This window comes from Engystomops pustulosus, chromosome 2 (assembly GCF_040894005.1).
Source record: "Engystomops pustulosus chromosome 2, aEngPut4.maternal, whole genome shotgun sequence".
Classification (NCBI taxonomy): Eukaryota; Metazoa; Chordata; class Amphibia; order Anura; family Leptodactylidae; genus Engystomops; species Engystomops pustulosus.
The window spans coordinates 197,938,259-197,964,201 of record NC_092412.1 but is presented as its reverse complement, the minus strand read 5'-3'; the positions used below and the strand labels follow the sequence as shown (position 1 = coordinate 197,964,201).

Below are 25,943 nucleotides of genomic sequence, written 5' to 3'. Positions count from 1 at the left end.
AAGCGGCAAATTTCAACATTCAGGATTATACTTTCAGGGATCATTTCTACAGTTGTTTGAGAGATGAATGTGCTTGAAAGTGTCCAAACCCACCTTCCACGATGATGAGTTTTTGGGCTTTCTTCTGAGCATGAAGGCAGTTGGCAGCTCTGTTTTAGGCAGTGGTTGCCTGCTTTTGATGACTGTGCTCTTCTTTTTCCAAAAGAAGCAGCGGAGGAAAGCTTATTCAGAGTGGACATTTCTATGTGAAAAGCAGTTTAAAGCACAAAAAAGTAGCTATTGGTACTTTAGACTTTATGCACCCAGAAGCTTTCTTGGTCTGTCTAACAGTAACAACCTAATATGTGTTTTTCATGTAAAAACTTTTGATCCATTCTTAGTGTACATAACAGAAGCATGTTTGAAATCAGAACTGAAAATCAACAATTAAATTGGCATTTCTATACCTCCGAGAAACTAGTTTTAGCCATTCTCAGTTACATAGACTACGAAATCTATTAAAATAAATGTCAAAACATAATGTTTCCATTGGCTCCCGATTCATACGTTTTATGTCGAAACTGGGAATCTTGGAGACTGAGGTAGCCATAAGTTGAAAGCCGAGAAAGAAACGGTTGGCAAAAGCGGCAAATTTCAACATTCAGGATTATACTTTCAGGGATCATTTCTACAGTTGTTTGAGAGATGAATGTGCTTGAAAGTGTCCAAACCCACCTTCCACGTTGATAAGTTTTTGGGCTTTCGTCTGAGCATGAAGGCAGTTGGCAGCTCTGTTTTAGGCAGTGGTTGCCTGCTTTTGATGACTGTGCTCTTCTTTTTCCAAAAGAAGCAGCGGAGGAATGCTTATTCAGAGTGGACATTTCTATGTGAAAAGCAGTTTAAAGCACAAAAAAGTAGCTATTGGTACTTTAGACTTTATGCACCCAGAAGCTTTCTTGGTCTGTCTAACAGTAACAACCTAAAATGTGTTTTTCATGTAAAAACTTTTGATCCATTCTTAGTGTACATAACAGAAGCATGTTTGAAATCAGAACTGAAAATCAACAATTAAATTGGCATTTCTATACCTCCGAGAAACTAGTTTTAGCCATTCTCAGTTACATAGACTACGAAATCTATTAAAATAAATGTCAAAACATAATGTTTCCATTGGCTCCCGATTCATAAGTTTTATGTCGAAACTGAAACTGGGAATCTTGGAGACTGAGGTAGCCATAAGTAGAAAGCCGAGAAAGAAACGGTTGGCAAAAGCGGCAAATTTCAACATTCAGGATTATACTTTCAGGGATCATTTCTACAGTTGTTTGAGAGATGAATGTGCTTGAAAGTGTCCAAACCCACCTTCCACGATGATAAGTTTTTGGGCTTTCGTCTGAGCATGAAGGCAGTTGGCAGCTCTGTTTTAGGCAGTGGTTGCCTGCTTTTGATGACTGTGCTCTTCTTTTTCCAAAAGAAGCAGCGGAGGAAAGCTTATTCAGAGTGGACATTTCTATGTGAAAAGCAGTTTAAAGCACAAAAAAATAGCTTTTGGTACTTTAGACTTTATGCACCCAGAAGCTTTCTTGGTCTGTCTAACAGTAACAACCTAAAATGTGTTTTTCATGTAAAAACTTTTGATCCATTCTTAGTGTACATAACAGAAGCATGTTTGAAATCAGAACTGAAAATCAACAATTAAATTGGCATTTCTATACCTACGAGAAACTAGTTTTAGCCATTCTCAGTTACATAGACTACGAAATCTATTAAAATAAATGTCAAAACATAATGTTTCCATTGGCTCCCGATTCATACGTTTTATGTCGAAACTGGGAATCTTGGAGACTGAGGTAGCCATAAGTTGAAAGCCGAGAAAGAAACGGTTGGCAAAAGCGGCAAATTTCAACATTCAGGATTATACTTTCAGGGATCATTTCTACAGTTGTTTGAGAGATGAATGTGCTTGAAAGTGTCCAAACCCACCTTCCACGATGATAAGTTTTTGGGCTTTCGTCTGAGCATGAAGGCAGTTGGCAGCTCTGTTTTAGGCAGTGGTTGCCTGCTTTTGATGACTGTGCTCTTCTTTTTCCAAAAGAAGCAGCGGAGGAATGCTTATTCAGAGTGGACATTTCTATGTGAAAAGCAGTTTAAAGCACAAAAAAGTAGCTATTGGTACTTTAGACTTTATGCACCCAGAAGCTTTCTTGGTCTGTCTAACAGTAACAACCTAAAATGTGTTTTTCATGTAAAAACTTTTGATCCATTCTTAGTGTACATAACAGAAGCATGTTTGAAATCAGAACTGAAAATCAACAATTAAATTGGCATTTCTATACCTCCGAGAAACTAGTTTTAGCCATTCTCAGTTACATAGACTACGAAATCTATTAAAATAAATGTCAAAACATAATGTTTCCATTGGCTCCCGATTCATAAGTTTTATGTCGAAACTGAAACTGGGAATCTTGGATACTGAGGTAGCCATAGGTAGAAAGCCGAGAAAGAAACGGTTGGCAAAAGCGGCAAATTTCAACATTCAGGATTATACTTTCAGGGATCATTTCTACAGTTGTTTGAGAGATGAATGTGCTTGAAAGTGTCCAAACCCACCTTCCACGATGATAAGTTTTTGGGCTTTCGTCTGAGCATGAAGGCAGTTGGCAGCTCTGTTTTAGGCAGTGGTTGCCTGCTTTTGATGACTGTGCTCTTCTTTTTCCAAAAGAAGCAGCGGAGGAAAGCTTATTCAGAGTGGACATTTCTATGTGAAAAGCAGTTTAAAGCACAAAAAAATAGCTATTGGTACTTTAGACTTTATGCACCCAGAAGCTTTCTTGGTCTGTCTAACAGTAACAACCTAAAATGTGTTTTTCATGTAAAAACTTTTGATCCATTCTTAGTGTACATAACAGAAGCATGTTTGAAATCAGAACTGAAAATCAACAATTAAATTGGCATTTCTATACCTACGAGAAACTAGTTTTAGCCATTCTCAGTTACATAGACTACGAAATCTATTAAAATAAATGTCAAAACATAATGTTTCCATTGGCTCCCGATTCATACGTTTTATGTCGAAACTGGGAATCTTGGAGACTGAGGTAGCCATAAGTTGAAAGCCGAGAAAGAAACGGTTGGCAAAAGCGGCAAATTTCAACATTCAGGATTATACTTTCAGGGATCATTTCTACAGTTGTTTGAGAGATGAATGTGGTTGAAAGTGTCCAAACCCACCTTCCACGATGATGAGTTTTTGGGCTTTCTTCTGAGCATGAAGGCAGTTGGCAGTTCTGTTTTAGGCAGTGGTTGCCTGCTTTTGATGACTGTGCTCTTCTTTTTCCAAAAGAAGCAGCGGAGGAATGCTTATTCAGAGTGGACATTTCTATGTGAAAAGCAGTTTAAAGCACAATAAAGTAGCTATTGGTACTTTAGACTTTATGCACCCAGAAGCTTTCTTGGTCTGTCTAACAGTAACAACCTAAAATGTGTTTTTCATGTAAAAACTTTTGATCCATTCTTAGTGTACATAACAGAAGCATGTTTGAAATCAGAACTGAAAATCAACAATTAAATTGGCATTTCTATACCTACGAGAAACTAGTTTTAGCCATTCTCAGTTACATAGACTACGAAATCTATTAAAATAAATGTCAAAACATAATGTTTCCATTGGCTCCCGATTCATAAGTTTTATGTCGAAACTGAAACTGGGAATCTTGGAGACTGAGGTAGCCATAAGTAGAAAGCCGAGAAAGAAACGGTTGGCAAAAGCGGCAAATTTCAACATTCAGGATTATACTTTCAGGGATCATTTCTACAGTTGTTTGAGAGATGAATGTGCTTGAAAGTGTCCAAACCCACCTTCCACGATGATGAGTTTTTGGGCTTTCTTCTGAGCATGAAGGCAGTTGGCAGCTCTGTTTTAGGCAGTGGTTGCCTGCTTTTGATGACTGTGCTCTTCTTTTTCCAAAAGAAGCAGCGGAGGAAAGCTTATTCAGAGTGGACATTTCTATGTGAAAAGCAGTTTAAAGCACAAAAAAATAGCTATTGGTACTTTAGACTTTATGCACCCAGAAGCTTTCTTGGTCTGTCTAACAGTAACAACCTAAAATGTGTTTTTCATGTAAAAACTTTTGATCCATTCTTAGTGTACATAACAGAAGCATGTTTGAAATCAGAACTGAAAATCAACAATTAAATTGGCATTTCTATACCTACGAGAAACTAGTTTTAGCCATTCTCAGTTACATAGACTACGAAATCTATTAAAATAAATGTCAAAACATAATGTTTCCATTGGCTCCCGATTCATACGTTTTATGTCGAAACTGGGAATCTTGGAGACTGAGGTAGCCATAAGTTGAAAGCCGAGAAAGAAACGGTTGGCAAAAGCGGCAAATTTCAACATTCAGGATTATACTTTCAGGGATCATTTCTACAGTTGTTTGAGAGATGAATGTGCTTGAAAGTGTCCAAACCCACCTTCCACGATGATGAGTTTTTGGGCTTTCTTCTGAGCATGAAGGCAGTTGGCAGCTCTGTTTTAGGCAGTGGTTGCCTGCTTTTGATGACTGTGCTCTTCTTTTTCCAAAAGAAGCAGCGGAGGAATGCTTATTCAGAGTGGACATTTCTATGTGAAAAGCAGTTTAAAGCACAATAAAGTAGCTATTGGTACTTTAGACTTTATGCACCCAGAAGCTTTCTTGGTCTGTCTAACAGTAACAACCTAAAATGTGTTTTTCATGTAAAAACTTTTGATCCATTCTTAGTGTACATAACAGAAGCATGTTTGAAATCAGAACTGAAAATCAACAATTAAATTGGCATTTCTATACCTACGAGAAACTAGTTTTAGCCATTCTCAGTTACATAGACTACGAAATCTATTAAAATAAATGTCAAAACATAATGTTTCCATTGGCTCCCGATTCATAAGTTTTATGTCGAAACTGAAACTGGGAATCTTGGAGACTGAGGTAGACATAAGTAGAAAGCCGAGAAAGAAACGGTTGGCAAAAGCGGCAAATTTCAACATTCAGGATTATACTTTCAGGGATCATTTCTACAGTTGTTTGAGAGATGAATGTGCTTGAAAGTGTCCAAACCCACCTTCCACGATGATGAGTTTTTGGGCTTTCTTCTGAGCCTGAAGGCAGTTGGCAGCTCTGTTTTAGGCAGTGGTTGCCTGCTTTTGATGACTGTGCTCTTCTTTTTCCAAAAGAAGCAGCGGAGGAAAGCTTATTCAGAGTGGACATTTCTATGTGAAAAGCAGTTTAAAGCACAAAAAAATAGCTATTGGTACTTTAGACTTTATGCACCCAGAAGCTTTCTTGGTCTGTCTAACAGTAACAACCTAAAATGTGTTTTTCATGTAAAAACTTTTGATCCATTCTTAGTGTACATAACAGAAGCATGTTTGAAATCAGAACTGAAAATCAACAATTAAATTGGCATTTCTATACCTACGAGAAACTAGTTTTAGCCATTCTCAGTTACATAGACTACGAAATCTATTAAAATAAAGGTCAAAACATAATGTTTCCATTGGCTCCCGATTCATAAGTTTTATGTCGAAACTGAAACTGGGAATCTTGGAGACTGAGGTAGCCATAAGTAGAAAGCCGAGAAAGAAACGGTTGGCAAAAGCGGCAAATTTCAACATTCAGGATTATACTTTCAGGGATCATTTCTACAGTTGTTTGAGAGATGAATGTGCTTGAAAGTGTCCAAACCCACCTTCCACGATGATGAGTTTTTGGGCTTTCTTCTGAGCATGAAGGCAGTTGGCAGTTCTGTTTTAGGCAGTGGTTGCCTGCTTTTGATGACTGTGCTCTTCTTTTTCCAAAAGAAGCAGCGGAGGAAAGCTTATTCAGAGTGGACATTTCTATGTGAAAAGCAGTTTAAAGCACAAAAAAATAGCTATTGGTACTTTAGACTTTATGCACCCAGAAGCTTTCTTGGTCTGTCTAACAGTAACAACCTAAAATGTGTTTTTCATGTAAAAACTTTTGATCCATTCTTAGTGTACATAACAGAAGCATGTTTGAAATCAGAACTGAAAATCAACAATTAAATTGGCATTTCTATACCTCAGAGAAACTAGTTTTAGCCATTCTCAGTTACATAGACTACGAAATCTATTAAAATAAATGTCAAAACATAATGTTTCCATTGGCTCCCGATTCATACGTTTTATGTCGAAACTGGGAATCTTGGAGACTGAGGTAGCCATAAGTTGAAAGCCGAGAAAGAAACGGTTGGCAAAAGCGGCAAATTTCAACATTCAGGATTATACTTTCAGGGATCATTTCTACAGTTGTTTGAGAGATGAATGTGCTTGAAAGTGTCCAAACCCATCTTCCACGATGATGAGTTTTTGGGCTTTCTTCTGAGCATGAAGGCAGTTGGCAGCTCTGTTTTAGGCAGTGGTTGCCTGCTTTTGATGACTGTGCTCTTCTTTTTCCAAAATAAGCAGTGGAGGAAAGCTTATTCAGAGTGGACATTTCTATGTGAAAAGCAGTTTAAAGCACAAAAAAGTAGCTATTGGTACTTTAGACTTTATGCACCCAGAAGCTTTCTTGGTCTGTCTAACAGTAACAACCTAAAATGTGTTTTTCATGTAAAAACTTTTGATCCATTCTTAGTGTACATAGCAGAAGCATGTTTGAAATCAGAACTGAAAATCAACAATTAAATTGGCATTTCTATACCTCCGAGAAACGAGTTTTAGCCATTCTCAGTTACATAGACTACGAAATCTATTAAAATAAATGTCAAAACAAAATGTTTCCATTGGCTCCCGATTCATACGTTTTATGTCGAAACTGGGAATCTTGGAGACTGAGGTAGCCATAAGTTGAAAGCCGAGAAAGAAACGGTTGGCAAAAGCGGCAAATTTCAACATTCAGGATTATACTTTCAGGGATCATTTCTACAGTTGTTTGAGAGATGAATGTGCTTGAAAGTGTCCAAACCCACCTTCCACGATGATGAGTTTTTGGGCTTTCTTCTGAGCATGAAGGCAGTTGGCAGTTCTGTTTTAGGCAGTGGTTGCCTGCTTTTGATGACTGTGCTCTTCTTTTTCCAAAAGAAGCAGCGGAGGAAAGCTTATTCAGAGTGGACATTTCTATGTGAAAAGCAGTTTAAAGCACAAAAAAATAGCTATTGGTACTTTAGACTTTATGCACCCAGAAGCTTTCTTGGTCTGTCTAACAGTAACAACCTAAAATGTGTTTTTCATGTAAAAACTTTTGATCCATTCTTAGTGTACATAACAGAAGCATGTTTGAAATCAGAACTGAAAATCAACAATTAAATTGGCATTTCTATACCTACGAGAAACTAGTTTTAGCCATTCTCAGTTACATAGACTACGAAATCTATTAAAATAAATGTCAAAACATAATGTTTCCATTGGCTCCCGATTCATACGTTTTATGTCGAAACTGGGAATCTTGGAGACTGAGGTAGCCATAAGTTGAAAGCCGAGAAAGAAACGGTTGGCAAAAGCGGCAAATTTCAACATTCAGGATTATACTTTCAGGGATCATTTCTACAGTTGTTTGAGAGATGAATGTGCTTGAAAGTGTCCAAACCCACCTTCCACGATGATGAGTTTTTGGGCTTTCTTCTGAGCATGAAGGCAGTTGGCAGTTCTGTTTTAGGCAGTGGTTGCCTGCTTTTGATGACTGTGCTCTTCTTTTTCCAAAAGAAGCAGCGGAGGAATGCTTATTCAGAGTGGACATTTCTATGTGAAAAGCAGTTTAAAGCACAATAAAGTAGCTATTGGTACTTTAGACTTTATGCACCCAGAAGCTTTCTTGGTCTGTCTAACAGTAACAACCTAAAATGTGTTTTTCATGTAAAAACTTTTGATCCATTCTTAGTGTACATAACAGAAGCATGTTTGAAATCAGAACTGAAAATCAACAATTAAATTGGCATTTCTATACCTACGAGAAACTAGTTTTAGCCATTCTCAGTTACATAGACTACGAAATCTATTAAAATAAATGTCAAAACATAATGTTTCCATTGGCTCCCGATTCATAAGTTTTATGTCGAAACTGAAACTGGGAATCTTGGAGACTGAGGTAGCCATAAGTAGAAAGCCGAGAAAGAAACGGTTGGCAAAAGCGGCAAATTTCAACATTCAGGATTATACTTTCAGGGATCATTTCTACAGTTGTTTGAGAGACGAATGTGCTTGAAAGTGTCCAAACCCACCTTCCACGATGATGAGTTTTTGGGCTTTCTTCTGAGCATGAAGGCAGTTGGCAGCTCTGTTTTAGGCAGTGGTTGCCTGCTTTTGATGACTGTGCTCTTCTTTTTCCAAAAGAAGCAGCGGAGGAAAGCTTATTCAGAGTGGACATTTCTATGTGAAAAGCAGTTTAAAGCACAAAAAAATAGCTATTGGTACTTTAGACTTTATGCACCCAGAAGCTTTCTTGGTCTGTCTAACAGTAACAACCTAAAATGTGTTTTTCATGTAAAAACTTTTGATCCATTCTTAGTGTACATAACAGAAGCATGTTTGAAATCAGAACTGAAAATCAACAATTAAATTGGCATTTCTATACCTACGAGAAACTAGTTTTAGCCATTCTCAGTTACATAGACTACAAAATCTATTAAAATAAATGTCAAAACATAATGTTTCCATTGGCTCCCGATTCATACGTTTTATGTCGAAACTGGGAATCTTGGAGACTGAGGTAGCCATAAGTTGAAAGCCGAGAAAGAAACGGTTGGCAAAAGCGGCAAATTTCAACATTCAGGATTATACTTTCAGGGATCATTTCTACAGTTGTTTGAGAGATGAATGTGCTTGAAAGTGTCCAAACCCACCTTCCACGATGATGAGTTTTTGGGCTTTCTTCTGAGCATGAAGGCAGTTGGCAGCTCTGTTTTAGGCAGTGGTTGCCTGCTTTTGATGACTGTGCTCTTCTTTTTCCAAAAGAAGCAGCGGAGGAATGCTTATTCAGAGTGGACATTTCTATGTGAAAAGCAGTTTAAAGCACAATAAAGTAGCTATTGGTACTTTAGACTTTATGCACCCAGAAGCTTTCTTGGTCTGTCTAACAGTAACAACCTAAAATGTGTTTTTCATGTAAAAACTTTTGATCCATTCTTAGTGTACATAACAGAAGCATGTTTGAAATCAGAACTGAAAATCAACAATTAAATTGGCATTTCTATACCTACGAGAAACTAGTTTTAGCCATTCTCAGTTACATAGACTACGAAATCTATTAAAATAAATGTCAAAACATAATGTTTCCATTGGCTCCCGATTCATAAGTTTTATGTCGAAACTGAAACTGGGAATCTTGGAGACTGAGGTAGACATAAGTAGAAAGCCGAGAAAGAAACGGTTGGCAAAAGCGGCAAATTTCAACATTCAGGATTATACTTTCAGGGATCATTTCTACAGTTGTTTGAGAGATGAATGTGCTTGAAAGTGTCCAAACCCACCTTCCACGATGATGAGTTTTTGGGCTTTCTTCTGAGCCTGAAGGCAGTTGGCAGCTCTGTTTTAGGCAGTGGTTGCCTGCTTTTGATGACTGTGCTCTTCTTTTTCCAAAAGAAGCAGCGGAGGAAAGCTTATTCAGAGTGGACATTTCTATGTGAAAAGCAGTTTAAAGCACAAAAAAATAGCTATTGGTACTTTAGACTTTATGCACCCAGAAGCTTTCTTGGTCTGTCTAACAGTAACAACCTAAAATGTGTTTTTCATGTAAAAACTTTTGATCCATTCTTAGTGTACATAACAGAAGCATGTTTGAAATCAGAACTGAAAATCAACAATTAAATTGGCATTTCTATACCTACGAGAAACTAGTTTTAGCCATTCTCAGTTACATAGACTACGAAATCTATTAAAATAAAGGTCAAAACATAATGTTTCCATTGGCTCCCGATTCATAAGTTTTATGTCGAAACTGAAACTGGGAATCTTGGAGACTGAGGTAGCCATAAGTAGAAAGCCGAGAAAGAAACGGTTGGCAAAAGCGGCAAATTTCAACATTCAGGATTATACTTTCAGGGATCATTTCTACAGTTGTTTGAGAGATGAATGTGCTTGAAAGTGTCCAAACCCACCTTCCACGATGATGAGTTTTTGGGCTTTCTTCTGAGCATGAAGGCAGTTGGCAGTTCTGTTTTAGGCAGTGGTTGCCTGCTTTTGATGACTGTGCTCTTCTTTTTCCAAAAGAAGCAGCGGAGGAAAGCTTATTCAGAGTGGACATTTCTATGTGAAAAGCAGTTTAAAGCACAAAAAAGTAGCTATTGGTACTTTAGACTTTATGCACCCAGAAGCTTTCTTGGTCTGTCTAACAGTAACAACCTAAAATGTGTTTTTCATGTAAAAACTTTTGATCCATTCTTAGTGTACATAGCAGAAGCATGTTTGAAATCAGAACTGAAAATCAACAATTAAATTGGCATTTCTATACCTCCGAGAAACGAGTTTTAGCCATTCTCAGTTACATAGACTACGAAATCTATTAAAATAAATGTCAAAACAAAATGTTTCCATTGGCTCCCGATTCATACGTTTTATGTCGAAACTGGGAATCTTGGAGACTGAGGTAGCCATAAGTTGAAAGCCGAGAAAGAAACGGTTGGCAAAAGCGGCAAATTTCAACATTCAGGATTATACTTTCAGGGATCATTTCTACAGTTGTTTGAGAGATGAATGTGCTTGAAAGTGTCCAAACCCACCTTCCACGATGATGAGTTTTTGGGCTTTCTTCTGAGCATGAAGGCAGTTGGCAGCTCTGTTTTAGGCAGTGGTTGCCTGCTTTTGATGACTGTGCTCTTCTTTTTCCAAAAGAAGCAGCGGAGGAAAGCTTATTCAGAGTGGACATTTCTATGTGAAAAGCAGTTTAAAGCACAAAAAAATAGCTATTGGTACTTTAGACTTTATGCACCCAGAAGCTTTCTTGGTCTGTCTAACAGTAACAACCTAAAATGTGTTTTTCATGTAAAAACTTTTGATCCATTCTTAGTGTACATAACAGAAGCATGTTTGAAATCAGAACTGAAAATCAACAATTAAATTGGCATTTCTATACCTACGAGAAACTAGTTTTAGCCATTCTCAGTTACATAGACTACGAAATCTATTAAAATAAAGGTCAAAACATAATGTTTCCATTGGCCCCCGATTCATAAGTTTTATGTCGAAACTGAAACTGGGAATCTTGGAGACTGAGGTAGCCATAAGTAGAAAGCCGAGAAAGAAACGGTTGGCAAAAGCGGCAAATTTCAACATTCAGGATTATACTTTCAGGGATCATTTCTACAGTTGTTTGAGAGATGAATGTGCTTGAAAGTGTCCAAACCCACCTTCCACGATGATGAGTTTTTGGGCTTTCTTCTGAGCATGAAGGCAGTTGGCAGTTCTGTTTTAGGCAGTGGTTGCCTGCTTTTGATGACTGTGCTCTTCTTTTTCCAAAAGAAGCAGCGGAGGAAAGCTTATTTAGAGTGGACATTTCTATGTGAAAAGCAGTTTAAAGCACAAAAAAATAGCTATTGGTACTTTAGACTTTATGCACCCAGAAGCTTTCTTGGTCTGTCTAACAGTAACAACCTAAAATGTGTTTTTCATGTAAAAACTTTTGATCCATTCTTAGTGTACATAACAGAAGCATGTTTGAAATCAGAACTGAAAATCAACAATTAAATTGGCATTTCTATACCTCAGAGAAACTAGTTTTAGCCATTCTCAGTTACATAGACTACGAAATCTATTAAAATAAATGTCAAAACATAATGTTTCCATTGGCTCCCGATTCATACGTTTTATGTCGAAACTGGGAATCTTGGAGACTGAGGTAGCCATAAGTTGAAAGCCGAGAAAGAAACGGTTGGCAAAAGCGGCAAATTTCAACATTCAGGATTATACTTTCAGGGATCATTTCTACAGTTGTTTGAGAGATGAATGTGCTTGAAAGTGTCCAAACCCACCTTCCACGATGATGAGTTTTTGGGCTTTCTTCTGAGCATGAAGGCAGTTGGCAGCTCTGTTTTAGGCAGTGGTTGCCTGCTTTTGATGACTGTGCTCTTCTTTTTCCAAAAGAAGCAGTGGAGGAAAGCTTATTCAGAGTGGACATTTCTATGTGAAAAGCAGTTTAAAGCACAAAAAAGTAGCTATTGGTACTTTAGACTTTATGCACCCAGAAGCTTTCTTGGTCTGTCTAACAGTAACAACCTAAAATGTGTTTTTCATGTAAAAACTTTTGATCCATTCTTAGTGTACATAACAGAAGCATGTTTGAAATCAGAACTGAAAATCAACAATTAAATTGGCATTTCTATACCTACGAGAAACTAGTTTTAGCCATTCTCAGTTACATAGACTACGAAATCTATTAAAATAAATGTCAAAACATAATGTTTCCATTGGCTCCCGATTCATACGTTTTATGTCGAAACTGGGAATCTTGGAGACTGAGGTTGCCATAAGTTGAAAGCCGAGAAAGAAACGGTTGGCAAAAGCGGCAAATTTCAACATTCAGGATTATACTTTCAGGGATCATTTCTACAGTTGTTTGAGAGATGAATGTGCTTGAAAGTGTCCAAACCCACCTTCCACGATGATGAGTTTTTGGGCTTTCTTCTGAGCATGAAGGCAGTTGGCAGCTCTGTTTTAGGCAGTGGTTGCCTGCTTTTGATGACTGTGCTCTTCTTTTTCCAAAAGAAGCAGCGGAGGAAAGCTTATTCAGAGTGGACATTTCTATGTGAAAAGCAGTTTAAAGCACAAAAAAATAGCTATTGGTACTTTAGACTTTATGCACCCAGAAGCTTTCTTGGTCTGTCTAACAGTAACAACCTAAAATGTGTTTTTCATGTAAAAACTTTTGATCCATTCTTAGTGTACATAACAGAAGCATGTTTGAAATCAGAACTGAAAATCAACAATTAAATTGGCATTTCTATACCTCCGAGAAACGAGTTTTAGCCATTCTCAGTTTCATAGACTACGAAATCTATTAAAATAAATGTCAAAACATAATGTTTCCATTGGCTCCCGATTCATACGTTTTATGTCGAAACTGGGAATCTTGGAGACTGAGGTTGCCATAAGTTGAAAGCCGAGAAAGAAACTGTTGGCAAAAGCGGCAAATTTCAACATTCAGGATTATACTTTCAGGGATCATTTCTACAGTTGTTTGAGAGATGAATGTGCTTGAAAGTGTCCAAACCCACCTTCCACGATGATGAGTTTTTGGGCTTTCGTCTGAGCATGAAGGCAGTTGGCAGCTCTGTTTTAGGCAGTGGTTGCCTGCTTTTGATGACTGTGCTCTTCTTTTTCCAAAAGAAGCAGCGGTGGAAAGCTTATTCAGAGTGGACATTTCTATGTGAAAAGCAGTTTAAAGCACAAAAAAGTAGCTATTGGTACTTTAGACTTTATGCACCCAGAAGCTTTCTTGGTCTGTCTAACAGTAACAACCTAAAATGTGTTTTTCATGTAAAAACTTTTGATCCATTCTTAGTGTACATAACAGAAGCATGTTTGAAATCAGAACTGAAAATCAACAATTAAATTGGCATTTCTATACCTCCGAGAAACGAATTTTAGCCATTCTCAGTTACATAGACTACGAAATCTATTAAAATAAATGTCAAAACATAATGTTTCCATTGGCTCCCGATTCATACGTTTTATGTCGAAACTGGGAATCTTGGAGACTGAGGTAGCCATAAGTTGAAAGCCGAGAAAGAAACGGTTGGAAAAAGCGGCAAATTTCAACATTCAGGATTATACTTTCAGGGATCATTTCTACAGTTGTTTGAGAGATGAATGTGCTTGAAAGTGTCCAAGCCCACCTTCCACGATGATGAGTTTTTGGGCTTTCTTCTGAGCATGAAGGCAGTTGGCAGCTCTGTTTTAGGCAGTGGTTGCCTGCTTTTGATGACTGTGCTCTTCTTTTTCCAAAATAAGCAGTGGAGGAAAGCTTATTCAGAGTGGACATTTCTATGTGAAAAGCAGTTTAAAGCACAAAAAAGTAGCTATTGGTACTTTAGACTTTATGCACCCAGAAGCTTTCTTGGTCTGTCTAACAGTAACAACCTAAAATGTGTTTTTCATGTAAAAACTTTTGATCCATTCTTAGTGTACATAGCAGAAGCATGTTTGAAATCAGAACTGAAAATCAACAATTAAATTGGCATTTCTATACCTCCGAGAAACTAGTTTTAGCCATTCTCAGTTACATAGACTACGAAATCTATTAAAATAAATGTCAAAACAAAATGTTTCCATTGGCTCCCGATTCATACGTTTTATGTCGAAACTGGGAATCTTGGAGACTGAGGTAGCCATAAGTTGAAAGCCGAGAAAGAAACGGTTGGCAAAAGCGGCAAATTTCAACATTCAGGATTATACTTTCAGGGATCATTTCTACAGTTGTTTGAGAGATGAATGTGCTTGAAAGTGTCCAAACCCACCTTCCACGATGATGAGTTTTTGGGCTTTCGTCTGAGCATGAAGGCAGTTGGCAGCTCTGTTTTAGGCAGTGGTTGCCTGCTTTTGATGACTGTGCTCTTCTTTTTCCAAAAGAAGCAGCGGAGGAAAGCTTATTCAGAGTGGACATTTCTATGTGAAAAGCAGTTTAAAGCACAAAAAAATAGCTATTGGTACTTTAGACTTTATGCACCCAGAAGCTTTCTTGGTCTGTCTAACAGTAACAACCTAAAATGTGTTTTTCATGTAAAAACTTTTGATCCATTCTTAGTGTACATAACAGAAGCATGTTTGAAATCAGAACTGAAAATCAACAATTAAATTGGCATTTCTATACCTACGAGAAACTAGTTTTAGCCATTCTCAGTTACATAGACTACGAAATCTATTAAAATAAATGTCAAAACATAATGTTTCCATTGGCTCCCGATTCATAAGTTTTATGTCGAAACTTAAACTGGGAATCTTGGAGACTGAGGTAGCCATAAGTTGAAAGCCGAGAAAGAAACGGTTGGCAAAAGCGGCAAATTTCAACATTCAGGATTATACTTTCAGGGATCATTTCTACAGTTGTTTGAGAGATGAATGTGCTTGAAAGTGTCCAAACCCACCTTCCACGATGATGAGTCTTTGGGCTTTCGTCTGAGCATGAAGGCAGTTGGCAGCTCTGTTTTAGGCAGTGGTTGCCTGCTTTTGATGACTGTGCTCTTCTTTTTCCAAAAGAAGCAGCGGAGGAAAGCTTATTCAGAGTGGACATTTCTATGTGAAAAGCAGTTTAAAGCACAAGAAAATAGTTATTGGTACTTTAGACTTTATGCACCCAGAAGCTTTCTTGGTCTGTCTAACAGTAACAACCTAAAATGTGTTTTTCATGTAAAAACTTTTGATCCATTCTTAGTGTACATAACAGAAGCATGTTTGAAATCAGAACTGAAAATCAACAATTAAATTGGCATTTCTATACCTCCGAGAAACTAGTTTTAGCCATTCTCAGTTACATAGACTACGAAATCTATTAAAATAAATGTCAAAACATAATGTTTCCATTGGCTCCCGATTCATACGTTTTATGTCGAAACTGGGAATCTTGTAGACTGAGGTAGCCATAAGTTGAAAGCCGAGAAAGAAACGGTTGGAAAAAGCGGCAAATTTCAACATTCAGGATTATACTTTCAGGGATCATTTCTACAGTTGTTTGAGAGATGAATGTGCTTGAAAGTGTCCAAACCCACCTTCCACGATGATGAGTTTTTGGGCTTTTGTCTGAGCAAGAAGGCAGTTGGCAGCTCTGTTTTAGGCAGTGGTTGCCTGCTTTTGATGACTGTGCTCTTCTTTTTCCAAAAGAAGCAGCGGAGGAATGCTTATTCAGAGTGGACATTTCTATGTGAAAAGCAGTTTAAAGCATAAAAAAGTAGCTATTGGTACTTTAGACTTTATGCACCCAGAAGCTTTCTTGGTCTGTCTAGCAGTAACAACCTAAAATGTGTTTTTCATGTAAAAACTTTTGATCCATTCTTAGTGTACATAACAGAAGCAAGTTTGAAATCAGAACTGAAAATCAACAATTAAATTGGCATTTCTATACCTTCGAAAAACTAGTTTTAGCCATTCTCAGTTACATAGACTACGAAATCTATTAAAATAAATGTCAAAACATAATGTTTCCATTGGCTCCCGATTCATAAGTTTTATGACGAAACTTAAACTGGGAATCTTGGAGACTGAGGTAGCCATAAGTTGAAAGCCGAGAAAGAAACGGTTGGTAAAAGCGGCAAATTTCAACATTCAGGATTATACTTTCAGGGATCATTTCTACAGTTGTTTGAGAGATGAATGTGCTTGAAAGTGTCCAAACCCACCTTCCACGATGATGAGTTTTTGGGCTTTCTTCAGAGCATGAAGGCAGTTGGCAGCTCTGTTTTAGGCACTGGTTGCCTGCTTTTGATGACTGTGCTCTTCTTTTTCCAAAAGAAGCAGCGGAGGAATGCTTATTCAGAGTGGACATTTCTATGTGAAAAGCAGATTAAAGCTTAAAAAAGTAGCTATTGGTACTTTAGACTTTATGCACCCAGAAGCTTTCTTGGTCTGTCTAACAGTAACAACCTAAAATGTGTTTTTCATGTAAAAACTTTTGATCCATTCTTAGTGTACATAACAGAAGCATGTTTGAAATCACAACTGAAAATCAACAATTAAATTGGCATTTCTATACCTCCGAGAAACTAGTTTTAGCCATTCTCAGTTACATAGACTACGAAATCTATTAAAATAAATGTCAAAACATAATGTTTCCATTGGCTCCCGATTCATACGTTTTATGTCGAAACTGAAACTGGGAATCTTGGAGACTGAGGTAGCCATAAGTTGAAAGCCGAGAAAGAAACGGTTGGCAAAAGCGGCAATTTTCAACATTCAGGATTATACTTTCAGGGATCATTTCTACAGTTGTTTGAGGGATGAATGTGCTTGAAAGTGTCCAAACCCACCTTCCACGATGATGAGTTTTTGGGCTTTCTTCTGAGCATGAAGGCAGTTGGCAGCTCTGTTTTAGGCAGTGGTTGCCTGCTTTTGATGACTGTGCTCTTCTTTTTCCAAAAGAAGCAGCGGAGGAAAGCTTATTCAGAGTGGACATTTCTATGTGAAAAGCAGTTTAAAGCACAAAAAAGTAGCTATTGGTACTTTAGACTTTATGCACCCAGAAGCTTTCTTGGTCTGTCTAACAGTAACAACCTAAAATGTGTTTTTCATGTAAAAACTTTTGATCCATTCTTAGTGTACATAACGGAAGCATGTTTGAAATCAGAACTGAAAATCAACAATTAAATTGGCATTTCTATACCTCCGAGAAACTAGTTTTAGCCATTCTCAGTTACATAGACTACGAAATCTATTAAAATAAATGTCAAAACATAATGTTTCCATTGGCTCCCGATTCATACGTTTTATGTCGAAACTGGGAATCTTGGAGACTGAGGTAGCCATAAGTTGAAAGCCGAGAAAGAAACGGTTGGCAAAAGCGGCAAATTTCAACATTCAGGATTATACTTTCAGGGATCATTTCTACAGTTGTTTGAGAGATGAATGTGCTTGAAAGTGTCCAAACCCACCTTCCACGATGATGAGTTTTTGGGCTTTCTTCTGAGCATGAAGGCAGTTGGCAGCTCTGTTTTAGGCAGTGGTTGCCTGCTTTTGATGATTGTGCTCTTCTTTTTCCAAAAGAAGCAGCGGAGGAAAGCTTATTCAGAGTGGACATTTCTATGTGAAAAGCAGTTTAAAGCACAAAAAAATAGCTATTGGTACTTTAGACTTTATGCACCCAGAAGCTTTCTTGGTCTGTCTAACAGTAACAACCTAAAATGTGTTTTTCATTTAAAAACTTTTGATCCATTCTTAGTGTACATAACAGAAGCATGTTTGAAATCAGAACTGAAAATCAGCAATTAAATTGGCATTTCTATACCTCCGAGAAACTAGTTTTAGCCATTCTCAGTTACATAGACTACGAAATCTATTAAAATAAATGTCAAAACATAATGTTTCCATTGGCTCCTGATTCATACGTTTTATGTCGAAACTGTGAATCTTGGAGACTGAGGTAGCCATAAGTTGAAAGCCGAGAAAGAAACGGTTGGCAAAAGCGGCAAATTTCAACATTCAGGATTATACTTTCAGGGATCATTTCTACAGTTGTTTGAGAGATGAATGTGCTTGAAAGTGTCCAAACCCACCTTCCACGATGATGAGTTTTTGGGCTTTCGTCTGAGCATGAAGGCAGTTGGCAGCTCTGTTTTAGGCAGTGGTTGCCTGCTTTTGATGACTGTGCTCTTCTTTTTCCAAAAGAAGCAGCGGAGGAAAGCTTATTCAGAGTGGACATTTCTATGTGAAAAGCAGTTTAAAGCACAAAAAAGTAGCTATTGGTACTTTAGACTTTATGCACCCAGAAGCTTTCTTGGTCTGTCTAACAGTAACAACCTAAAATGTGTTTTTCATGTAAAAACTTTTGATCCATTCTTAGTGTACATAACAGAAGCATGTTTGAAATCAGAACTGAAAATCAACAATTAAATTGGCATTTCTATACCTCCGAGAAACTAGTTTTAGCCATTCTCAGTTACATAGACTACGAAATCTATTAAAATAAATGTCAAAACAAAATGTTTCCATTGGCTCCCGATTCATACGTTTTATGTCGAAACTGGGAATCTTGGAGACTGAGGTAGCCATAAGTTGAAAGCCGAGAAAGAAACGGTTGGCAAAAGCGGCAAATTTCAACATTCAGGATTATACTTTCAGGGATCATTTCTACAGTTGTTTGAGAGATGAATGTGCTTGAAAGTGTCCAAACCCACCTTCCACGATGATGAGTTTTTGGGCTTTCTTCTGAGCATGAAGGCAGTTGGCAGCTCTGTTTTAGGCAGTGGTTGCCTGCTTTTGATGACTGTGCTCTTCTTTTTCCAAAAGAAGCAGTGGAGGAAAGCTTATTCAGAGTGGACATTTCTATGTGAAAAGCAGTTTAAAGCACAAAAAAGTAGCTATTGGTGCTTTAGACTTTATGCACCCAGAAGCTTTCTTGGTCTGTCTAACAGTAACAACCTAAAATGTGTTTTTCATGTAAAAACTTTTGATCCATTCTTAGTGTACATAACAGAAGCATGTTTGAAATCAGAACTGAAAATCAACAATTAAATTGGCATTTCTATACCTCCGAGAAACGAGTTTTAGCCATTCTCAGTTTCATAGACTACGAAATCTATTAAAATAAATGTCAAAACATAATGTTTCCATTGGCTCCCGATTCATAAGTTTTATGTCGAAACTTAAACTGGGAATCTTGGAGACTGAGGTAGCCATAAGTTGAAAGCCGAGAAAGAAACGGTTGGCAAAAGCGGCAAATTTCAACATTCAGGATTATACTTTCAGGGATCATTTCTACAGTTGTTTGAGAGATGAATGTGCTTGAAAGTGTCCAAACCCACCTTCCACGATGATGAGTTTTTGGGCTTTCTTCTGAGCATGAAGGCAGTTGGCAGCTCTGTTTTAGGCAGTGGTTGCCTGCTTTTGATGACTGTGCTCTTCTTTTTCCAAAAGAAGCAGCGGAGGAAAGCTTATTCAGAGTGGACATTTCTATGTGAAAAGCAGTTTAAAGCACAAAAAAATAGCTATTGGTACTTTAGACTTTATGCACCCAGAAGCTTTCTTGGTCTGTCTAACAGTAACAACCTAAAATGTGTTTTTCATGTAAAAACTTTTGATCCATTCTTAGTGTACATAACAGAAGCATGTTTGAAATCAGAACTGAAAATCAACAATTAAATTGGCATTTCTATACCTACGAGAAACTAGTTTTAGCCATTCTCAGTTACATAGACTACGAAATCTATTAAAATAAATGTCAAAACATAATGTTTCCATTGGCTCCCGATTCATACGTTTTATGTCGAAACTGGGAATCTTGGAGACTGAGGTTGCCATAAGTTGAAAGCCGAGAAAGAAACGGTTGGCAAAAGCGGCAAATTTCAACATTCAGGATTATACTTTCAGGGATCATTTCTACAGTTGTTTGAGAGATGAATGTGCTTGAAAGTGTCCAAACCCACCTTCCACGATGATGAGTTTTTGGGCTTTCTTCTGAGCATGAAGGCAGTTGGCAGCTCTGTTTTAGGCAGTGGTTGCCTGCTTTTGATGACTGTGCTCTTCTTTTTCCAAAAGAAGCAGTGGAGGAAAGCTTATTCAGAGTGGACATTTCTATGTGAAAAGCAGTTTAAAGCACAAAAAAGTAGCTATTGGTACTTTAGACTTTATGCACCCAGAAGCTTTCTTGGTCTGTCTAACAGTAACAACCTAAAATGTGTTTTTCATGTAAAAACTTTTGATCCATTCTTAGTGTACATAACAGAAGCATGTTTGAAATCAGAACTGAAAATCAACAATTAAATTGGCATTTCTATACCTCCGAGAAACGAGTTTTAGCCATTCTCAGTTACATAGACTACAAAATCTATTAAAATAAATGTCAAAACAAAATGTTTCCATTGGCTCCCGATTCATACGTTTTATGTCGAAACTGGGAATCTTGGAGACTGAGGTAGCCATAAGTTGAAAGCCGAGAAAGAAACGGTTGGCAAAAGCGGCAAATTACAACATTCAGGATTATACTTTCAGGGATCATTTCTACAGTTGTTTGAGAGATGAATGTGCTTGAAAGTGTCCAAACCCACCTTCCACGATGATAAGTTTTTGGGCTTTCGTCTGAGCATGTAGGCAGTTGGCAGCTCTGTTTTAGGCAGTGGTTGCCTGCTTTTGATGACTGTGCTCTTCTTTTTCCAAAAGAAGCAGCGGAGGAATGCTTATTCAGAGTGGACATTTCTATGTGAAAAGCAGTTTAAAGCACAAAAAAGTAGCTATTGGTACTTTAGACTTTATGCACCCAGAAGCTTTCTTGGTCTGTCTAACAGTAACAACCTAAAATGTGTTTTCCATGTAAAAACTTTTGATCCATTCTTAGTGTACATAACAGAAGCATGTTTGAAATCAGAACTGAAAATCAACAATTAAATTGGCATTTCTATACCTCCAAGAAACTAGTTTTAGCCATTCTCAGTTACATAGACTACGAAATCTATTAAAATAAATGTCAAAACATAATGTTTCCATTGGCTCCCGATTCATACGTTTTATGTCGAAACTGAAACTGGGAATCTTGGAGACTGAAGTAGCCATAAGTAGAAAGCCGAGAAAGAAACGGTTGGCAAAAGCGGCAAATTTCAACATTCAGGATTATACTTTCAGGGATCATTTCTACAGTTGTTTGAGAGATGAATGTGCTTGAAAGTGTCCAAACCCACCTTCCACGATGATAAGTTTTTGGGCTTTCGTCTGAGCATGAAGGCAGTTGGCAGCTCTGTTTTAGGCAGTGGTTGCCTGCTTTTGATGACTGTGCTCTTCTTTTTCCAAAAGAAGCAGCGGAGGAATGCTTATTCAGAGTGGACATTTCTATGTGAAAAGCAGTTTAAAGCACAAAAAAGTAGCTATTGGTACTTTAGACTTTATGCACCCAGAAGCTTTCTTGGTCTGTCTAACAGTAACAACCTAAAATGTGTTTTTCATGTAAAAACTTTTGATCCATTCTTAGTGTACATAACAGAAGCATGTTTGAAATCAGAACTGAAAATCAACAATTAAATTGGCATTTCTATACCTCCGAGAAACTAGTTTTAGCCATTCTCAGTTACATAGACTACGAAATCTATTAAAATAAATGTCAAAACAAAATGTTTCCATTGGCTCCCGATTCATACGTTTTATGTCGAAACTGGGAATCTTGGAGACTGAGGTAGCCATAAGTAGAAAGCCGAGAAAGAAACGGTTGGCAAAAGCGGCAAATTTCAACATTCAGGATTATACTTTCAGGGATCATTTCTACAGTTGTTTGAGAGATGAATGTGCTTGAAAGTGTCCAAACCCACCTTCCACGATGATGAGTTTTTGGGCTTTCTTCTGAGCATGAAGGCAGTTGGCAGTTCTGTTTTAGGCAGTGGTTGCCTGCTTTTGATGACTGTGCTCTTCTTTTTCCAAAAGAAGCAGCGGAGGAAAGCTTATTCAGAGTGGACATTTCTATGTGAAAAGCAGTTTAAAGCACAAAAAAATAGCTATTGGTACTTTAGACTTTATGCACCCAGAAGCTTTCTTGGTCTGTCTAACAGTAACAACCTAAAATGTGTTTTTCATGTAAAAACTTTTGATCCATTCTTAGTGTACATAACAGAAGCATGTTTGAAATCAGAACTGAAAATCAACAATTAAATTGGCATTTCTATACCTCCGAGAAACGAGTTTTAGCCATTCTCAGTTTCATAGACTACGAAATCTATTAAAATAAATGTCAAAACATAATGTTTCCATTGGCTCCCGATTCATAAGTTTTATGTCGAAACTTAAACTGGGAATCTTGGAGACTGAGGTAGCCATAAGTTGAAAGCCGAGAAAGAAACGGTTGGCAAAAGCGGCAAATTTCAACATTCAGGATTATACTTTCAGGGATCATTTCTACAGTTGTTTGAGAGATGAATGTGCTTGAAAGTGTCCAAACCCACCTTCCACGATGATGAGTTTTTGGGCTTTCTTCTGAGCATGAAGGCAGTTGGCAGCTCTGTTTTAGGCAGTGGTTGCCTGCTTTTGATGACTGTGCTCTTCTTTTTCCAAAAGAAGCAGCGGAGGAAAGCTTATTCAGAGTGGACATTTCTATGTGAAAAGCAGTTTAAAGCACAAAAAAATAGCTATTGGTACTTTAGACTTTATGCACCCAGAAGCTTTCTTGGTCTGTCTAACAGTAACAACCTAAAATGTGTTTTTCATGTAAAAACTTTTGATCCATTCTTAGTGTACATAACAGAAGCATGTTTGAAATCAGAACTGAAAATCAACAATTAAATTGGCATTTCTATACCTACGAGAAACTAGTTTTAGCCATTCTCAGTTACATAGACTACGAAATCTATTAAAATAAATGTCAAAACATAATGTTTCCATTGGCTCCCGATTCATACGTTTTATGTCGAAACTGGGAATCTTGGAGACTGAGGTTGCCATAAGTTGAAAGCCGAGAAAGAAACGGTTGGCAAAAGCGGCAAATTTCAACATTCAGGATTATACTTTCAGGGATCATTTCTACAGTTGTTTGAGAGATGAATGTGCTTGAAAGTGTCCAAACCCACCTTCCACGATGATGAGTTTTTGGGCTTTCTTCTGAGCATGAAGGCAGTTGGCAGCTCTGTTTTAGGCAGTGGTTGCCTGCTTTTGATGACTGTGCTCTTCTTTTTCCAAAAGAAGCAGCGGAGGAAAGCTTATTCAGAGTGGACATTTCTATGTGAAAAGCAGTTTAAAGCACAAAAAAATAGCTATTGGTACTTTAGACTTTATGCACCCAGAAGCTTTCTTGGTCTGTCTAACAGTAACAACCTAAAATGTGTTTTTCATGTAAAAACTTTTGATCCATTCTTAGTGTACATAACAGAAGCATGTTTGAAATCAGAACTGAAAATCAACAATTAAATTGGCATTTCTATACCTCCGAGAAACGAGTTTTAGCCATTCTCAGTTTCATAGACTACGAAATCTATTAAAATAAATGTCAAAACATAATGTTTCCATTGGCTCCCGATTCATACGTTTTATGTCGAAACTGAAACTGGGAATCTTGGAGACTGAGGTAGTGTTAGGGTAGTCCTCAATGGGGACAATTCAGTATATTGGAGAGGAGCCAAATTCAGGATGATGACGAGCTCGCCGAGAATTTCAGACAAGAACACACCCTGGTTCTCTGAATAAAACTCTGCTTTATTGGTGCATGACATCGTCTTATATACCCAAAAGAAGGGCGTTTACATGTTAAGCTGTCTTACAATTATTGGATAGTTTCATTGAACCATTAGGAAATATTATAACAATTGGTCAGTTTTCATTTAACTATATTTAATAATTAACATATGTTCTAGTTTGCAGGGCATATCAGGGTGAATAAAGTCCATTATTGATTTTCCCATTAAGTGCCAGGTGCGAGCTGGCACAAGCTACCTTAATGGTTATTATTCCTTGATACTAATCAGAAGTCCTGTAATTAAGAGTATTAATAACCGGCCAAGGTTCTTTCTGGTCACCTGCATTGACTGTACCTTGTGAGGCTTTATTTTTATACTCTTTATGCAACCATATTTATTCAGCTCAATTCTCCTAAGAATGACCTGAGAGATATAACATAAATATGTTCTGAATAAGGGGGAGCATAAGGGGATATAGGATCCATCCCTATCAATCCCTCCTTTTGAGAACAAATATGAGCCTCTCCTCACCCTACGTACTTCAATGGTAAAAGACCACTGTCAGACTTCAAATTATGTTTCTTCACTGAATTCCCCAGAGTGAGAGAACCTCATATTTTATTCTCACAACACTCTCTCTCCTTCATCATCATCTCCCTAGTGGATACACGGTCTTAGTGATGGATGTTTCAATCAGTCGTTATGTAAGTCCTTATTACAGTAAGTTAGCAATACAGTAACAAAAGGTGACTTGTGATGCTGTCATGACGGCTGACGAGATGAAGAGACCAGACCATACTGCTCCATTTTCTCAGCCAAAACTCCAACCGGTGGGTAAAAATATCATCAATGCTGGAGTTTCCTGCAAGTTCTTCGGATCATGGTGCTAATGTTCCAACATTTGACTATATTATGGAAATAAAAAAAACAATGATAAAATCCAAATTCTTAACCCCTCCTTTTTATACTAAGGACATATCTATATTTATTTAATCTTTAAGTCAAAATATCAATAGTCAATGTGTTGACCAATCGAGAACTAATTCCAGCTCTGCAGTTATTAAGTTTCCTGCTTTAAACTTATCAGAGATATCTCTTGGAATTCGAATATCATCTATATACATTCTTGGATCTAGGGAGCAGTCTTCTCTTTACACCAATGAGCTACATTTAGCTTACTCCTCGGCCCAGTTTACTTAGCAATCTAAGTTTGAGCTTCATGTTTCACCTTACCAGTTTCCTGGAAACACGGATTGTTCTCCTACTCATGGGGTTACCCAGTATGTTATGACTGGTGGGCGCAACTTAAAAAAACAATACATAGATAATAAATGGGCTCATACGAAGCCCTTCACATAGCTAAAATACACAGTATGTTGTGAGTCTTTTTGGGTCATCAGAAAGTTTAAATGATGTATTCGTTAGAACTGGCAGTGGCAAATGCTATACAATTGGATTTACTTATAATTATCTTGTCATTATTTATCCTCTAGTATTTTTGTTCTGTGATGCCTCTCTGTGATCTCATTTTCCTATATTGGGATAGCTTTTAGCATGGAAATACTTTGTTGGGGCCCTCCCTTCTGGTATATATATATATATTTCAAGCAATAGAGACCTTTGTCTTTTGGAGAAGACTAATAGGCCCTATTCCCTTTAGTCAATTCTTTACTTCACTCTATTGTGTTGGTTATTTAAATTAGGTATAGATTGTCTATCCTTTGCATATCTTGCTGAATTTTAATTACCTCTGTTATGCCAAATCTACAGAAATTTCACTAATTTTAATTCTTCTGTAGAAGTTTCCTTCACGCATCAGGAGAGCTTCCGGCCACCCTGAGAACAGATCAACATACACAAGAGCATACTACCAACCTTGGTTAGTTGCATGAGGTCAATTAGCAGTCATTGGAACAGATAGAGGTGTCTAGGTGTGTGATTTTTCCTATATTATCGTAGTTATGCACATGTGAGATATGCTTTTGTAAACCTGGCTGTGGTAGTAATAACCCCAGGTGTGGAGCGTTGTATGTCCACTAGAGAGCACATAGCTTCTTTAAACAGGTGAGTTGGACCTTGAGCAGCTTCAGCCATCATAGGGTACATAGATCTTGGTAGGCATATTCTCTCCCCAGCTTCCACAGATCAGACTCTTCCCGAGTGCCAGCCTTCGACCAGAT

General features: G+C 37.6%; 38 non-coding genes across 38 annotated transcripts; all 38 read left to right on the top strand.

Annotated features, from left to right (window-relative positions):
• Nucleotides 1-21: 21 nt before the first annotated feature.
• Nucleotides 22-236, top strand: LOC140120213 (small nucleolar RNA U3). The gene has a single exon (XR_011853608.1). It is a non-coding gene; the product is annotated as a small nucleolar RNA U3 (small nucleolar RNA).
• A 406-nt stretch (nucleotides 237-642) lies between these two features.
• On the top strand, nucleotides 643-857 carry LOC140120050 (small nucleolar RNA U3). Its single transcript, XR_011853480.1, has one exon. It is a non-coding gene; the product is annotated as a small nucleolar RNA U3 (small nucleolar RNA).
• Nucleotides 858-1,269: 412 nt separating this feature from the next.
• On the top strand, nucleotides 1,270-1,484 carry LOC140120018 (small nucleolar RNA U3). The gene has a single exon (XR_011853450.1). It is a non-coding gene; the product is annotated as a small nucleolar RNA U3 (small nucleolar RNA).
• Nucleotides 1,485-1,890: 406 nt separating this feature from the next.
• On the top strand, nucleotides 1,891-2,105 carry LOC140120040 (small nucleolar RNA U3). The gene has a single exon (XR_011853470.1). It is a non-coding gene; the product is annotated as a small nucleolar RNA U3 (small nucleolar RNA).
• Nucleotides 2,106-2,517: 412 nt separating this feature from the next.
• LOC140120017 (small nucleolar RNA U3) lies at nucleotides 2,518-2,732 on the top strand. Its single transcript, XR_011853449.1, has one exon. It is a non-coding gene; the product is annotated as a small nucleolar RNA U3 (small nucleolar RNA).
• A 406-nt stretch (nucleotides 2,733-3,138) lies between these two features.
• On the top strand, nucleotides 3,139-3,353 carry LOC140120285 (small nucleolar RNA U3). The gene has a single exon (XR_011853671.1). It is a non-coding gene; the product is annotated as a small nucleolar RNA U3 (small nucleolar RNA).
• Nucleotides 3,354-3,765: 412 nt separating this feature from the next.
• LOC140120211 (small nucleolar RNA U3) lies at nucleotides 3,766-3,980 on the top strand. Its single transcript, XR_011853607.1, has one exon. It is a non-coding gene; the product is annotated as a small nucleolar RNA U3 (small nucleolar RNA).
• A 406-nt stretch (nucleotides 3,981-4,386) lies between these two features.
• Nucleotides 4,387-4,601, top strand: LOC140120325 (small nucleolar RNA U3). The gene has a single exon (XR_011853711.1). It is a non-coding gene; the product is annotated as a small nucleolar RNA U3 (small nucleolar RNA).
• Nucleotides 4,602-5,013: 412 nt separating this feature from the next.
• LOC140120362 (small nucleolar RNA U3) lies at nucleotides 5,014-5,228 on the top strand. Its single transcript, XR_011853747.1, has one exon. It is a non-coding gene; the product is annotated as a small nucleolar RNA U3 (small nucleolar RNA).
• A 412-nt stretch (nucleotides 5,229-5,640) lies between these two features.
• On the top strand, nucleotides 5,641-5,855 carry LOC140120278 (small nucleolar RNA U3). Its single transcript, XR_011853665.1, has one exon. It is a non-coding gene; the product is annotated as a small nucleolar RNA U3 (small nucleolar RNA).
• A 406-nt stretch (nucleotides 5,856-6,261) lies between these two features.
• LOC140120336 (small nucleolar RNA U3) lies at nucleotides 6,262-6,476 on the top strand. Its single transcript, XR_011853721.1, has one exon. It is a non-coding gene; the product is annotated as a small nucleolar RNA U3 (small nucleolar RNA).
• Nucleotides 6,477-6,882: 406 nt separating this feature from the next.
• On the top strand, nucleotides 6,883-7,097 carry LOC140120277 (small nucleolar RNA U3). Its single transcript, XR_011853664.1, has one exon. It is a non-coding gene; the product is annotated as a small nucleolar RNA U3 (small nucleolar RNA).
• Nucleotides 7,098-7,503: 406 nt separating this feature from the next.
• On the top strand, nucleotides 7,504-7,718 carry LOC140120335 (small nucleolar RNA U3). The gene has a single exon (XR_011853720.1). It is a non-coding gene; the product is annotated as a small nucleolar RNA U3 (small nucleolar RNA).
• A 412-nt stretch (nucleotides 7,719-8,130) lies between these two features.
• LOC140120253 (small nucleolar RNA U3) lies at nucleotides 8,131-8,345 on the top strand. Its single transcript, XR_011853642.1, has one exon. It is a non-coding gene; the product is annotated as a small nucleolar RNA U3 (small nucleolar RNA).
• A 406-nt stretch (nucleotides 8,346-8,751) lies between these two features.
• Nucleotides 8,752-8,966, top strand: LOC140120324 (small nucleolar RNA U3). The gene has a single exon (XR_011853710.1). It is a non-coding gene; the product is annotated as a small nucleolar RNA U3 (small nucleolar RNA).
• Nucleotides 8,967-9,378: 412 nt separating this feature from the next.
• LOC140120361 (small nucleolar RNA U3) lies at nucleotides 9,379-9,593 on the top strand. Its single transcript, XR_011853746.1, has one exon. It is a non-coding gene; the product is annotated as a small nucleolar RNA U3 (small nucleolar RNA).
• A 412-nt stretch (nucleotides 9,594-10,005) lies between these two features.
• Nucleotides 10,006-10,220, top strand: LOC140120276 (small nucleolar RNA U3). Its single transcript, XR_011853663.1, has one exon. It is a non-coding gene; the product is annotated as a small nucleolar RNA U3 (small nucleolar RNA).
• A 406-nt stretch (nucleotides 10,221-10,626) lies between these two features.
• On the top strand, nucleotides 10,627-10,841 carry LOC140120210 (small nucleolar RNA U3). The gene has a single exon (XR_011853606.1). It is a non-coding gene; the product is annotated as a small nucleolar RNA U3 (small nucleolar RNA).
• Nucleotides 10,842-11,253: 412 nt separating this feature from the next.
• LOC140120359 (small nucleolar RNA U3) lies at nucleotides 11,254-11,468 on the top strand. The gene has a single exon (XR_011853744.1). It is a non-coding gene; the product is annotated as a small nucleolar RNA U3 (small nucleolar RNA).
• Nucleotides 11,469-11,874: 406 nt separating this feature from the next.
• LOC140120169 (small nucleolar RNA U3) lies at nucleotides 11,875-12,089 on the top strand. The gene has a single exon (XR_011853570.1). It is a non-coding gene; the product is annotated as a small nucleolar RNA U3 (small nucleolar RNA).
• Nucleotides 12,090-12,495: 406 nt separating this feature from the next.
• Nucleotides 12,496-12,710, top strand: LOC140120209 (small nucleolar RNA U3). Its single transcript, XR_011853605.1, has one exon. It is a non-coding gene; the product is annotated as a small nucleolar RNA U3 (small nucleolar RNA).
• Nucleotides 12,711-13,116: 406 nt separating this feature from the next.
• LOC140120026 (small nucleolar RNA U3) lies at nucleotides 13,117-13,331 on the top strand. Its single transcript, XR_011853458.1, has one exon. It is a non-coding gene; the product is annotated as a small nucleolar RNA U3 (small nucleolar RNA).
• Nucleotides 13,332-13,737: 406 nt separating this feature from the next.
• On the top strand, nucleotides 13,738-13,952 carry LOC140120373 (small nucleolar RNA U3). Its single transcript, XR_011853758.1, has one exon. It is a non-coding gene; the product is annotated as a small nucleolar RNA U3 (small nucleolar RNA).
• Nucleotides 13,953-14,358: 406 nt separating this feature from the next.
• LOC140120339 (small nucleolar RNA U3) lies at nucleotides 14,359-14,573 on the top strand. The gene has a single exon (XR_011853724.1). It is a non-coding gene; the product is annotated as a small nucleolar RNA U3 (small nucleolar RNA).
• A 412-nt stretch (nucleotides 14,574-14,985) lies between these two features.
• Nucleotides 14,986-15,200, top strand: LOC140120372 (small nucleolar RNA U3). Its single transcript, XR_011853757.1, has one exon. It is a non-coding gene; the product is annotated as a small nucleolar RNA U3 (small nucleolar RNA).
• Nucleotides 15,201-15,606: 406 nt separating this feature from the next.
• Nucleotides 15,607-15,821, top strand: LOC140120052 (small nucleolar RNA U3). Its single transcript, XR_011853482.1, has one exon. It is a non-coding gene; the product is annotated as a small nucleolar RNA U3 (small nucleolar RNA).
• A 412-nt stretch (nucleotides 15,822-16,233) lies between these two features.
• LOC140120043 (small nucleolar RNA U3) lies at nucleotides 16,234-16,448 on the top strand. The gene has a single exon (XR_011853473.1). It is a non-coding gene; the product is annotated as a small nucleolar RNA U3 (small nucleolar RNA).
• A 412-nt stretch (nucleotides 16,449-16,860) lies between these two features.
• Nucleotides 16,861-17,075, top strand: LOC140120301 (small nucleolar RNA U3). The gene has a single exon (XR_011853687.1). It is a non-coding gene; the product is annotated as a small nucleolar RNA U3 (small nucleolar RNA).
• Nucleotides 17,076-17,481: 406 nt separating this feature from the next.
• Nucleotides 17,482-17,696, top strand: LOC140120149 (small nucleolar RNA U3). Its single transcript, XR_011853553.1, has one exon. It is a non-coding gene; the product is annotated as a small nucleolar RNA U3 (small nucleolar RNA).
• Nucleotides 17,697-18,102: 406 nt separating this feature from the next.
• LOC140120338 (small nucleolar RNA U3) lies at nucleotides 18,103-18,317 on the top strand. The gene has a single exon (XR_011853723.1). It is a non-coding gene; the product is annotated as a small nucleolar RNA U3 (small nucleolar RNA).
• A 406-nt stretch (nucleotides 18,318-18,723) lies between these two features.
• On the top strand, nucleotides 18,724-18,938 carry LOC140120168 (small nucleolar RNA U3). The gene has a single exon (XR_011853569.1). It is a non-coding gene; the product is annotated as a small nucleolar RNA U3 (small nucleolar RNA).
• A 412-nt stretch (nucleotides 18,939-19,350) lies between these two features.
• On the top strand, nucleotides 19,351-19,565 carry LOC140120208 (small nucleolar RNA U3). The gene has a single exon (XR_011853604.1). It is a non-coding gene; the product is annotated as a small nucleolar RNA U3 (small nucleolar RNA).
• Nucleotides 19,566-19,971: 406 nt separating this feature from the next.
• LOC140120167 (small nucleolar RNA U3) lies at nucleotides 19,972-20,186 on the top strand. Its single transcript, XR_011853568.1, has one exon. It is a non-coding gene; the product is annotated as a small nucleolar RNA U3 (small nucleolar RNA).
• Nucleotides 20,187-20,592: 406 nt separating this feature from the next.
• LOC140120058 (small nucleolar RNA U3) lies at nucleotides 20,593-20,807 on the top strand. Its single transcript, XR_011853487.1, has one exon. It is a non-coding gene; the product is annotated as a small nucleolar RNA U3 (small nucleolar RNA).
• A 412-nt stretch (nucleotides 20,808-21,219) lies between these two features.
• Nucleotides 21,220-21,434, top strand: LOC140120039 (small nucleolar RNA U3). Its single transcript, XR_011853469.1, has one exon. It is a non-coding gene; the product is annotated as a small nucleolar RNA U3 (small nucleolar RNA).
• A 406-nt stretch (nucleotides 21,435-21,840) lies between these two features.
• Nucleotides 21,841-22,055, top strand: LOC140120275 (small nucleolar RNA U3). The gene has a single exon (XR_011853662.1). It is a non-coding gene; the product is annotated as a small nucleolar RNA U3 (small nucleolar RNA).
• Nucleotides 22,056-22,467: 412 nt separating this feature from the next.
• LOC140120207 (small nucleolar RNA U3) lies at nucleotides 22,468-22,682 on the top strand. The gene has a single exon (XR_011853603.1). It is a non-coding gene; the product is annotated as a small nucleolar RNA U3 (small nucleolar RNA).
• Nucleotides 22,683-23,088: 406 nt separating this feature from the next.
• Nucleotides 23,089-23,303, top strand: LOC140120206 (small nucleolar RNA U3). The gene has a single exon (XR_011853602.1). It is a non-coding gene; the product is annotated as a small nucleolar RNA U3 (small nucleolar RNA).
• Nucleotides 23,304-25,943: the final 2,640 nt, after the last annotated feature.